Here is a 12905-nt window from a genome sequence, read left to right as displayed (position 1 = left end):
CCCCTTATGGTCAGACACGGCAGACTGTGTCCTGCTGAGGCCACATCGGGGAGATGTTGTCAGCACTTGTGTGGTCTGGCAGTTGGTACTGGATGCCAACTGGGGAGCCTGGGCACCCTGGCCTCCCCTCACAGTCCACTGGTTTACAGGTGTATCCGCCACATTGACTCCATGTGAGACATTACATGATTGTCCATATACGTTCTTTGCAGGTTGCCACAACTTACCGATGTATTCCTTACTTTTTCTGTACTGTCCAAAACATGTTTATGACTTTGGCATACAGCAGATGTTTATCTCCTTTAGAAGAGGTCACCATATGTTTATTGGTAATGGGATAAGCATGTTTACAATTCCAAGTGATTTTTGAGGAAAACATGTTTACAAGCAAAGGAATGGTTTTGGTGGAAAAGCTTATCAGTTTTAAACACAGCACATGGGTGTTCATTCACGTTGGTTAAATCATTTACAAAAAATCATTTCGCATAGCTCAGAGTGGACAGTGGATTATCTTTACCACCTATTGTTTGCCTCAATATATATTTAGATTTGTTTGCATTTTCTAGTACACCTGGTTTCTCATCCTGGAAGCAGGGTAGTGCTGTGTTCATTGGGAGCAGATCATTGAAGAAAGTGCTACCCAAAATACCTAGGAGAATAGTGGTGAGATGATGTATTGGGGACTGGCGCTTCGGGTCTAGATTTTCTGGACATTGTGCTCCATGAGGTTAGGAGATGTTCTTTCTTGCTCACAGCTGTATTCTCAATCTTGAGAACAGAGTCTAGCATGTAAAAGGTGCTTAATACACATTTGTTGGATGAGTGAATGAATGAATGAATGAAAGGGAAAATGACTCTTTTAACACCTACTCCCCCAAAAAACAAAGAATTCAAAATACTATACAGATCTTATTTTCACTCAGAACTTCTTCCAGATGAGATGAGAAAGAGTAGTATTTGAGCCATGACAGCTTTGCCCTTGGTTTCCCAGGTGGATCCTGAGTAAAGTGGGGTCTCTTCTCATCCTGGGCACCAGGGGCCTGGACCACGTGGCAGGTGAGGAAGCCGTGAACTGCTGCCTGCCTGCCAGAAACGGCTTCCTGTCCCCGCCCTGGGTCTCTGCGTCCTGCCTGTCATTTTGGTGGAAGTCAGCCTTCCTCGTGCACCCACCAGGCCTGTAGCTTAACTGATTCTGTCGAGAGGGAGGGGCTTGTGATGACCGAGGATGGATGCCTGATTTCTAGACTCAAGAGTTAACAGGGAGGGACTTTGCTGATATAAGCCGAGTGGTGAAGAGTTCACCTTCCAGTGCAGGAGGTTGCGGGTTTGATCCCTGGTTGGGGGAGCATGTCTTAGGGCCAAAAAAACCAAACCATAAAACAGAAGCAATATTGTAAATAATTCAGTAAAGACTTTTAAAATGGTCCACATTTAAAAAAAAAAAAAAAAGCCTCTTAAAAGAGAGTCAGCGGAGCCTGGACTCAGAAGTAAGGACCAAGTAGTACTGGGCTTCTTTGTCAGACAGACGCAGGGGGCTGCCCGTGGGCCACAGGGGTGGGGCAGGAGCCGAGGCCCTGCGGGTGGACTTGCACCTGTGGCCCCTCATGGCGAGTCCATAAACAGGATCACCGCCATGGACCTCTTGACTCTGCCATGATGCTGCCCACTAAGTCACCCAGGGCCAGTCTTCAACATCCTTACACCTTAGTTTCCTGGTCTGTAAGGTGGCAATAATAAACTCATCTGACAGTCATGAGTATATACATGAAGTAAAGCATATGAAAATAGTTTGCAAATCATGAAGCTCTAGAAAATATATTCTTGTTTTCAGTTAGATTGTTTTTTTTTAAAAATGAGAGCTGACTTTTATTGGCTAAGTGGCATGCTAAGCCTTTTATAAACATGATCTCATTTACTCTTCATAATCATCCTGTCTGTTAGGTAAATGTTCCTCATGGTCATTTTAATAGGATAAAAATATAAAGAAAACCCCAAATATCTGTGATTCCACTCATCTAGTCTGATAAGTAGAATAGTTTGTGGTTATTTCGGTTTTCTTTCTATCCTTTGGGATGCCAGGGACAGTGAGGTGAGGGAGAAGGGGCTGGGAAAGGTGCGCGTGTACCAGAGCAGTGCCCAGGCCTGCATTCTGGCCACTGACTCTCAGGGCAGTTGGGGTTGGGGCACAGGGGCTAGAGGCCAGCTGGGGGTATAAAAAGAGAAAACAGTCGTTCCTGTTTTGAGCCCAGGCACTCAGCTAAGAGTCTTATCCAGTTCTCATTAATTCTCATGGCGCCTGGGTATCAGCTATGGATCCTATTGTATAGATCAGAGATGGAGGCACACAGAGGTGATTTGCCCCAAAATACTTCAAGGAAGTATCAGGCCCAGACGCGATGCTTGGTGGACTAACTCCAGGCCCTGGAAGCCCCTTGGTCTTCCAAGAAGAGTGAGAGTTTTGCCACTTGTCTGCTGAAATTTCTCTCTCTCTGAGGGAGGTCCAGCCTAAAGGGATTTGTCCCCAGGTAAAAGCAAAGAGCACGTCTTTAACACTGCTGGTGGGTTGCTATTCTCTTGGCAGCCAGTTAGATGCAATTGGGACTGGTTCCAAACGGGAAAACGAGTACGTCAAGGCTGTATATTGTCACCCTGCTTATTGAACTTACATGAAGAGTACATCATGAGAAATGCTGGGCTGGAGGAAGCACAAGCTGGAATCAAGATTGCCGGAAGAAATATCAATAACCTCAGATATGCAGATGACACCACCCTTATGGCAGAAAGTGAAGAACAACTAAAGAGCCTATTGACGAAAGTGAAAGAGGAGAGTGAAAAAGTTGGCTTAAAGCTCAACATTCAGAAAACTAAGATCATGGCATCTGGTCCGATCACTTCATGCAAATAGATGGGGAAACAGTGCAAACAGTGGCTGACTTTATTTTTCTGGGCTCCAAAATCACTGCAGATGGTGACTGTAGCCCTGAAATTAAAAGACGCTTACTCCTTAGAAGGAAGGTTATGACCAACCTAGACAGCATATTAAAAACCAGAGACGTTACTTTGCCAACAAAGGTCTGTCTAGTCAAGGCTATGGTTTTTCCAGTGGTCATGTATGGATGTGAGAATTGGACTATAAAGAAAGCTGAGCACCAAAGAATTGATGCTTTTGAACTGTGGTGTTGGAGAACACTCTCAGGAGTCCCTTGGACTTCAAGGAGATCCACCCAGTCCATCCTAAAGGAGATCAGTCCTGGGTGTTCATTGGAGGGATTGATGCTGAAGCTGAAACTCCAACACTTTGGCCACCTGATGCGGAGAGCTGACTTATTGGAAAAGACCCTGATGCTGGGAAAGTTGAGGGCAGGAGGAGAAGGGGATGACAGAGGATAAGATGGTTGGATGGCATCACCGACTCAACGGACATGGGTTTGGGTGGACTCCGGGAGTTGGTGATGGACAGGGAGGCCTGGCGTGCTGCGGTTTATGGGGTCGCAAAGAGTCGGACACGACTGAGGGACTGAACTGAACTGAGCATACAAATGATAAAAGAAGTACATTTGTAAGACTTCCCTGGTGGTCCAGTTGTTCAGACTCTGCACTTCCAATGCAGAGGGGTGCAGCTTCGATCTCTTATCAGGGAACTAAGGTCCATAATAAAGGACAGAAATGGTATGGACCTAACAGAAGCAGAAGATATTAAGAAGAGGTGGCAAGAATACACAGAAGAACTGTACAAAAAAGATCTTCATGACCCAGATAATCATGATGGTGTGATCACTGACTTAAAGCCAGACATCCTGGAATGTGAAGTCAAGTGGGCCTTAGGAAGCATCACCACAAACAAAGCTAGTGGAGGTGATGGAATTCCAGTTAAGCTATTTCAAATCCTTAAAGATGATGCTGTGAAAGTGCTGTACTCAATATGCCAGCAAATTTGGAAAACTCAGCACTGGCCACAGAACTGGAAAAGGTCAGTTTTCATTCCACTCCCAAAGAAAGGCAATGCCAAAGAATGTTCAAACTACCACACAATTGCACTCATCTCACATGCTAGCAAAGTAATGCTCAAAATCTCCAAGCCAGGCTTCAACAGTATGTGAACCGTGAACTTCCAGATGTTCAAGCTGGATTTAGAAAAGGCAGAAGAACCAGAGATCAAATTGCCAACATCTGCTGGATCATTGAAAAAGCAAGAGAGTTCCAGAAAAATATCTATTTCTGCTTTATTGACTATGCCAAAGCCTTTGACTGTGTAAATCACAACAAACTGTGGAAAATTCTTCAAGAGATGGAAATACCAGACCACCTGACCTACCTCCTGAGAAGTCTGTATGCAGGTCAAGAAGCAACAGTTAGAACTGGACATGGAACAACAGACTGGTTCCAACTCGGGAAAGAAGTACATCAAGTCTGTATATTGTCACCCTGCTTATTGAACTTATATGCAGAGTACATCATGCGAAATGCTGGGCTGGATGAAGCACAAGCTGGAATCAAGATTGCCGGAAGAAATCTCAATAACCTCAGATATGCAGATGACACCACCCTTATGGCAGAAAGTGAAGAACAACTAAAGAGCCTCTTGATGAAAGTGAAAGAGGGGAGTGAAAAAGTTGGCTTAAAGCTCAACATTCAGAAAACTAAGATCATGGCATCTGGTCCCATCACCTCATGACAAATAGATGGGGAAACAGTGCCAGACTTTATTTTTTTGGGCTCCAAAATCACTGCAGATGGTGATTGCAGCCATGAAATTAAAAGATGCTTACTCCTTGGAAGAAAGCTATGACCAACCTAGACAGCATATTCAAAAGCAGAGACATTACTTTGCCAACAAAGGTCCGTCTAGTCAAAGCTGTGGTTGTTCCAGTAGTCGTGTATGGATGTGAGAGTTGGACTGTGAAGAAAGCTGAGCATCGAAGAATTGATGCTTTTGAACTGTGGTGTTGGAAAAGATTCTTGAGAGTCCCTTGGACTGCAAGGAGATCCAACCAGTCCATCCTAAAGGAAATCAGTCCTGAATATTCATTGGAAGGACCGATTCTGGAGCTGAAACTCCAATACGTTGGCCACCTGATGGAAGAATCGACTCATTTGAAAAGACCCTGACGCTGGGAGGGATTGGGGGCAGGAGGAGAAGGGGATGACAGATGAGATGGTTGGATGGCATCACTGATGTGATGGACATGAGTTTGAGCAAGCTCCAGGAGTTGGTGATGGACAGGGAAGCCTGACGTGCTGCAGTCCATGGGGTCGCAAAGAGTCGGACATGACTGAGCGACTGAACTGAACTGAAAGTCCCTCAGGCCATGTGGTGCAGCCAGAGGGGGAAAATAAAATACATTTGCTCACTTGCCTGCTGTGTCTGCCCAGGGAGTGCTATTTGTGGGGTTGTATGAGTTAGGGTACTTTTGTCCACAAGGGGGTAGATTTTAGGTTTGAGAACTGAGTGAACCCCCAGGGCAGGTGCAAGGCCCCAGGCTATGGGGCCAGTGGCCTTGGTCATTCTTTCTCTCGTTTTATCCCAGCCCATAAGTTAGAAAGGACAAGCAGTCCTGCAAGATGCCTTCCAGGGCTGGCTGCTGGAGAAGGCAGTCAACTGCACATAATACTTTGGAAAATTTGGAGAGGGGGTGTGAAATACAGATGCTGAAATAGGCAAGCCCTGAATTCCAATTGTGGACAAATTACTCACCTTGCAAAGCCTTAGTTTCCTCCATCTGTACAGCAGGAATGATAATATTACCTGCCTCTCAGATGGATGGGGAGAAGGAATGGAGGACTACATGAAGTCATGTATATCTAATGCTTAGCACAGAGAATGTGCTCAAGAAGGACTGCTGCTGCTGCTGCTGCTAAGTCGCTTCTGTCGTGTCTGACTCTGTGTGACCCCATAGACGGCAGCCCACCAGGCTCCCCCGTCCCTGGGATTCTTCAGGCAAGAACACTGGAGTGGGTTGCCATTTTCTTCTCCAATGCATGAAAGTGAAAAGTGAAAGTGAAGTTGCTTAGTCGTGTCGGACTCTTAGTGACCCCATGGACTACAGCCTTCCAGGCTCCTCCGTCTATGGGATTTTCCAGGCAAGAGTACTCGAGTGGGGTGCCATTGCCTTCTCTGCAAAAAGGACTAGTCATAGTAATAGTTATTTTTGTAATGATAAAATTATACTTGTACACTGTATAATATGTAATGATATCAATAATTAGTATATATTATAATAATTATATATGATCACAATAATTATATATAATTATACTATATATGGGCTTCCCTGGTAGCTCAGCGGGTAAAGACTGCACCTGCAATGCAGGAGACCCCAGTTCAATTCCTGGGTCAAGAAGATCCCCTGGAGAAGGGATAGACTACCCAGTCCAGTATTCTTGGGCTTCCCTGGTGGCTCAGGTGGTAAAGAATCTGCCTGCAAGGTGGGAGACCTGGGTTTGATCCCTGGGTTTGGGAAGATTCCCTGGAAGAGGGCATAGCAACCCACTCCAGTATTCTTACCTGGAGAATCCCCATGGACAGAGTAACTGGGTGGGTTACAGACCATGGGGTTGCAAAGAGTTGGACACGACTGAGAAACTTAAGTACATATACCCATGCTACATATATGCATTATATTATATATAATATGTATATAATTTTATATAATAATATTATAGAATATATGTAATATACATTGTATAACATATTGAGTAGAAATTATATTATGCTTAATATTATTTATATTAAATATGTATTATATCTTATTACGTAACAGCATATAATAATAGTAATAGTTTTGAGATACGGACAGATCATCAGTTTACCCTTCCCCTGTGTGCATGTGACCACCCACACTGAGCTAGCTTCCTAGGGTTCGTGTGACAAAGTACCACAAATTGGGTGGTTTATAACAACAGAAATATTGTCTCCCAGTTCTGGAGGCCAGAAGCTGGAATCAAGCAGTCAGTGGCTTTGGCTCCTCTGAGGGGCTCTGCAGAAGAACCTGGCTTCCTGCTGCTTTCTAGCCTCTGGGGGCTGGCAACAGTCCTTGGCCTTCCTTGGCCTCTGGACACATCACTGTGATCTCTGTCACCACGCGGCTTTCTCATAAACACACAGGTCATGCTGGATTCAGGGCTTCCCCTAATTGAGTGGGGCCTCATCTGAACTTGATTACATCTCCAGGACCTTCACAGGCACCTTTGATTAGCATGACTTCAGCATCCTTTTAGGGCAGATAATTCATCCCTTAAGACCCACCTCTTTATGCTGGAGAGTTTTTCCTTTTCAGTTCATTCTTCTCAGCCCTTATCCTCTGTTGAGGAGTTAGTTTTGTAATTCTTTCAGATGCTCAGGTGAGTTCATTTCTGTGGCTGGACTGCCAGGTCTTGAGACAGAAACATTCCATGTAGAAAGGGGTGCACTGTCTTATCCATGGCTTTCCCTTCATTGTGAAGGAATTCGGTCACTGATTCAGCAAGAGCATTCTGAGGTCCTACTCTGTGCAACTAACCACCTGGGATTAAGGCTGAAAATGAATGTGACCTTTGGAGATAGCACTGTGCGGAGTACGGGAGTGAGCAGTGAATTACACACAGTCCTGTCCACACAGGGATTCACAATCTCGTGGGAAGATAGTCAGAACATAAATAGATTGAAAAGCAAAATTATTATTATGGTATGGAAAGTAAAGGGCACAAGGAGAGCATGAACTGGGGCTGTGTCAAAGGCTGACTGGATTCACACAGCTGGTGGGAATCAAGGCTCCATCTCCTGCCTCCTGAGTCTCTTTTTTTGGCTGTGCCGTCTCTGTTGCCGTGCGGGCTTTCTCTAGCTGGGGGCAGCGGGGGCTGCTCTCTAGTTGCGGTGCTTGGGCTTCTCTCGTCGTGGAGCACAGGCTCCAGATGTGCGGGCTCAGGATTTGCAGCACATGGGCTCAGCAGTTGTGGTGCATGGGCTTAGTTGCTCCACAGCATGAGGGGTCTTCCCGGACCAAGGATCAAACCTGTGTCCCCTGCATTGACAGGTGGATTCTTAACTGCTGGACCACCAGGCAAGTCCTGACTCCCGAGCCTTAGGTCCTGCCTGTGATAGGGTAAGGAAGAGAGTATTTAAACAACACCCCACCCCCTACCCCCAGCTAAGTCGCCATCAGGTACTTGAAGAGGCCATACCTTCCTGGACCTGTGACCATGGCCTTAGGAAAAATTCCCAGCTGAATAGTCGTGATTTTAATACTAGATTGTAGGCTGCTCCTCACTGGAGCTAGCCAAGGGGCTTAAGTAGCAGCAGCTGGGCATCCTGTCTTTAGCATCAGTGGTGCACGGTTATTCTGAGTTTAGATGAACCTGTTGGTGGGTGGGTCGAGGACAAAAGGAAGAAAGAGGCCAGAGGTCAGCTTGATCCTCACAGGGTAACCATGACACAGGCCCCAAAAGACACATTCGACTGCATGCTTGTCCTTCCTGCCCTGCTTCTAAAGCACATTTTCACAGTGCATTTGAGAAATTCTTACTGGTGAGTTCTCCCACAGAACTCAGCAGGAAGCTGGAACAACATGCATTCTGGGTGTGTTGTAGATTTAATTAATTTGCCTGAGAATACTTCAATTGCTTTCTCTCTCATATGAATGAAATCCACATGATTTCCAATCAGTTTCTATGGTTTTTCTTGCTCTGTTCAGATACATTAATTAGCTTGTCAGTTCATTATGGATATTGCCTTTTCCCTCCCTTCAAAGTTGAGCCCATATTAATTTAGTTTTGATTTCCACAGTGTTTAAAAATAGAGCAAAAATTATTTTGAGTAGCGTATAATCAGGCCTGTAGGTATTTAAGGGGTTTGTCACAGGCATCCAGATTTTCATTGCGTTTCTCTTTTCCTGGGCTAGAGATGTGACTGTAATCTCCTGTCTTACCTTGCAGCAAGGTGAGTCAGTCTCAGTTTTCTCTATAAATATTTAGTGTCACTTAAAAATCCATGGCTCTTGACCTGCCACGCAGTCCCCTGCTCTGGAAACCATCAAGACTGTCCTTAGGGTAGGCCTCAGTAAATTATATCTTCATGAAGAGGAAGATTAGTTGTGCCTTTTAAATTTAGTGTTGAAAAGCATGGAAAGCGCAGGCTCCCTCATCCTAAGACACTGGGGGCCATCATTTGATGCTGTTCCAAAAGGCTGATGTTTTCAATTCAAGTGCCCTCCTCCAGGCTGCTCAGCCACAGCCCGGGTGACAGCAGTGGGTGCATGACTCACTCGGGCAGCGGTGGCGGCCCTGTGTCTCTGGTTCTTCACCTTGTTTTACTCCCAGGACAGCAGTGCTCAGACATGGCCATACTTTTGGATTGCTTGGGGGAAAATTGTAGAAAATCCAGGTACCTGGGCCCCATCCAGCCCAAGTGAATCAGAATCTGAGTAGAGCCTGGTATTTTTTTTTTTAATCTTTTATTTTGTATTGGGGTATAGCCGATTAACGATATTGTGATAGTTTTAGGTGACCAATGAAGGGACTCATACATATACATGTATCCATTCATATACACATACATATACGTATGTCCATTCTCCAACAAACCCTAGAGCCTGGTATTTTTTTTGTTTATTACTTACTTGGCTGCACTGGGTCTTAGCTGTGGCATGTGGGATCTTCAGGATCTTTATTTGTGGCGTGGTGGGAGGGGGGAGGCGTCTATTTCCCTGACCAGGGATTGAACCCAGACCCCCTGCGTTGGAAGTGCAGTCTTAGCCACTAGACCACCAGGGTAGTCCCAAACCTGGTACTTTCAATACCTGATGGACAGCCAGGTTTGACGAGCACTGACTGTTTGAAGGCCTGTTAGGAATGGGGTGATGAGCACCAAATTGCGCCACCCCAAAAAGGTACATTGAAGTTCTAGTGCCCTAATTCCTTAGCATGTGACTTTATTTGGAGATAAGGTTTTTGCAGAAGAGGTCAAGTAAAGATGAGGCTGTTTGGATGAACCCTAATCCTGCCCTTTTAAGAAGGGGAAACTTAGAGACAGCACACAGGGACAGAGCCAAGAGGCGATGAAGGCGGAAACCATGCTGATGCTTCTATAAGCCCTGGAATGCCGAGGGTAGCTGGCAAACCTGCAGAAGTGGGGTGGGAGGCATGAAACAGACTTTGCCTCACAGTCCTCGGGAGAAACCAGCCCTGCCTACACCTTGATCTTTTGGCCTCCAGAACTGTGAGATACTAAGTTTCTGTTGTTCCCAGCCACCAGCAGGTGGTACTTGGTGACAGCAGCCCCAGGCATCCAGTGCAGGGCCTTGTGATCCTACATGTGGAGGTAGCCCCTGGCTTCTGGGAGTTCCGGTTTATGCTTAAATGTGTCTGAACCAGGCAGCATCTCTCAAAGACCCCCTCCTCCAGCCCAGGGCCGAGGGCTACGAGGACAGGCTTCAAAGGTGCATCCCCACGTATCACGTCTGCTCGGGCTCACTCAGTCCTGTCCACTCTCTTCCAATCAGGCAAAACACTCCTGAGGAGGTGATGCTTTGCATCTTTCCAGGATCCCTGTTCTGGCTGCTGATGCCAGTGACCCTTTGGCTGGTCCTCCCTATACCCACTTTCTTTCCCTTTTCCCAAAGCCCCAGCAGGGGTTGAGCCATCCTTTCCCACATGCTGGAGGTTGGATAGACTCTTGAGATGCCTGGGGCTCTGTCTATGGCCCCCAAAGACTTCAGGGACATCCTCACATCCACCATGTTGGTGTCACCTGCTGTCCCCTGGCTGGAAGTCCATTTCAACTTGGATCTGAACACAGCAACATTCTTTCTATGAAATAAACATTCCTAGTGACTTGTACTACAAGGAGCATCCCTGGCTTGCTTCTGCCAAGTAAAACTCTTCATGAAAACTGTTAACGTACAGATGACATGCTGGGTGAAACACCAGCCATTTCTACTCTGGGCCTACCAGATTCATTCCAAATGACCACAATGACCATGAAACATCAGAATATCGTTTCAGAAAATTCCTGAACATGAGGCAGATGCGATGATCTGTAGTTTATTTGTCAAAACATCCAGGTAGAAAGTAGAAAACTCAGTTTGCCATCCAAACCTTTATTTTATGTATCTGGGATAGAAGAAATTGAGGCCCTGAATGTTTCAATTCTTACTAGTTTTTGCCTGAGCTCTTAACTCCCACCTCCCCCCAGCCCTCCTCAGCTGCAGTAACTGAGGCTGGGTGCCTGATCCAGGTCAGTAAATGTAGCAGACTCTCTCTCCCTGAGTGGGTGAGGCCTGAAGTTCATCTTGCTCCCAAGAGGCTGGTGGTGCTGTGTGCATGAGCCCATGCTTACTGAAAGCCCAGAGGCTTTACCTAGGGGCAGTGGGATGTAGCGGTTAAAGATGAGAACCTGGGAGTCAGAGCTGGGTGGGTTTCTGCTCACTGGCCCTGCAGTCTTGGGCTGCTCTGTAACCTCGCCAAGCTCCTGCTCCCTCTTCTGTAAAATGAAGTTCACGAAAAACTCCTTGTTAAGGTTGTTGCGAGGTCACGGGAGACGTTACACAGAAACACTTGATTCAGGTTAAGTCCATCTGGACTAACAGGGGCTCCTGTTACCTTTAACACCTCAGTTCCTCCTGCTATGCACCGCTGTGCCTATGGCTTCCGGCCCAGGTTCCCTGTGAAATCATTGCTCCTCCCAGGGTCTTTTTTGGTCTGACTGATGACCCCTTACCTTGCATCTGCTTGGGGCCCTCCTTGAATTCAGGTGGTCCACAGAGAACTATGATGTCACCACCCACCCTGCCCACTGGACTTTAGGCATCACCTCCACCCAGACTGGAACCCCTGAAAGAATGACAGTAGCGGATGGAATGCAATTATTCATCCCTTTTGGTTAGTGCAGGAGGGGTCAGCTCAGCCTCCAGCCCAGCCTTGTTCTGTCCCACTATCCTCATCTCACAGGTCAGCTACTGAGGCATCAGCAGACCATGGGACCCAGCTGCCTGCCTCGGGACCTTGGCATGTGATAAACATCAGGACTTCAGGGGAAAACAGATCACACATTTGTGAGGATCTGTATTTCGAATCGTCATAGACATTCATCTGTCTTCTTATTCTCTGTGGAAGAGGAAATAGAAAGCAAAACCCATCTCATTATAGAAACCTGAAAATGGATGCATATCTGTGTGGGTCTCTCGGTGCTGTTATAGGCAAAACACTGAATTACAAAGCAAAGTGAGAACTTCAATAAAACACGTGTCTGTGTGTGTGTGTGTGAGAGAGAGAGAGAGAGAATGACACTTGTCCAGATAGATCTTCAGAGAAGGGCCAGCCAAGTCAGCCTTGCACAAACTCAGCCCTCAGTTGAGAGCGCTCCCTGCTTCCTGCCCCACACCTGTCTGGTTCATCTGTCTGCTTCCAGCCAACTGGGAGCATCTCGGGACCTAGTCTTATATTCTCGACAGAGCTGGGTTTCTGGCACATAGTAGATGCTCAGTAAACACTGGACAAGGGTGAAAACTAGGTCCTACAGTGTGGGCTTCCTGAGCCTATCCTCACTCATGGCAATTTCAAGCGTGGCCTACGCTTGTCAATTTCTTCTCTTTAAAAACGAGCGCCTCCTGGGTGCTAGATACTGAATACTTTTTCCATATACTGTTTTGTTTTGTTTTTTTCAATGTGGACCATTTTTAAAAGTCTTTATTGAACTTGTTGGGCTTCCCTGGTGGCTCGGGTGGTAAAGTATCTGCCTGTAATGCAGGAGACCCAGGTTCGATCGTGGGGTCGGGAAGATCCTCTGGAGACGGGAATGGTAACCCACTCCAGTATTCTTACCTGGAGAATCCCATGGACAGAGGAGCCTGGTGGGCTACAGTCCACGGGGTTGCAAGAGTTGGACACGACTGAGCGACCAGCACTTTCACTGGAACACTTTCACTGAATTT

General features: G+C 46.4%; 2 long non-coding RNA genes across 5 annotated transcripts in view; one reads left to right on the top strand and one right to left on the bottom strand.

Moving 5' to 3' along the window:
• LOC147361489 (uncharacterized) overlaps positions 1-12905 on the top strand; it is a 112009-nt gene that overhangs the window by 14711 nt on the left and 84393 nt on the right. The window lies entirely within an intron of this gene.
• LOC147361490 (uncharacterized) lies at positions 7654-8534 on the bottom strand. The gene is made up of 2 exons (XR_015138504.1): positions 8161-8534; positions 7654-8071 (listed from the first exon to the last, which is right to left on the bottom strand). It is a non-coding gene; the product is annotated as an uncharacterized LOC147361490 (long non-coding RNA).

Source organism: Bos grunniens, chromosome 12 (genome assembly GCF_055505025.1).
Source record: "Bos grunniens cultivar Pamir isolate PY7600 chromosome 12, Bosgru_T2T1.0, whole genome shotgun sequence".
Lineage (NCBI taxonomy): Eukaryota > Metazoa > Chordata > Mammalia > Artiodactyla > Bovidae > Bos > Bos grunniens.
Note: the sequence above shows the minus strand (reverse complement) of the source record. Positions and strands in the feature narration are given on the sequence as shown.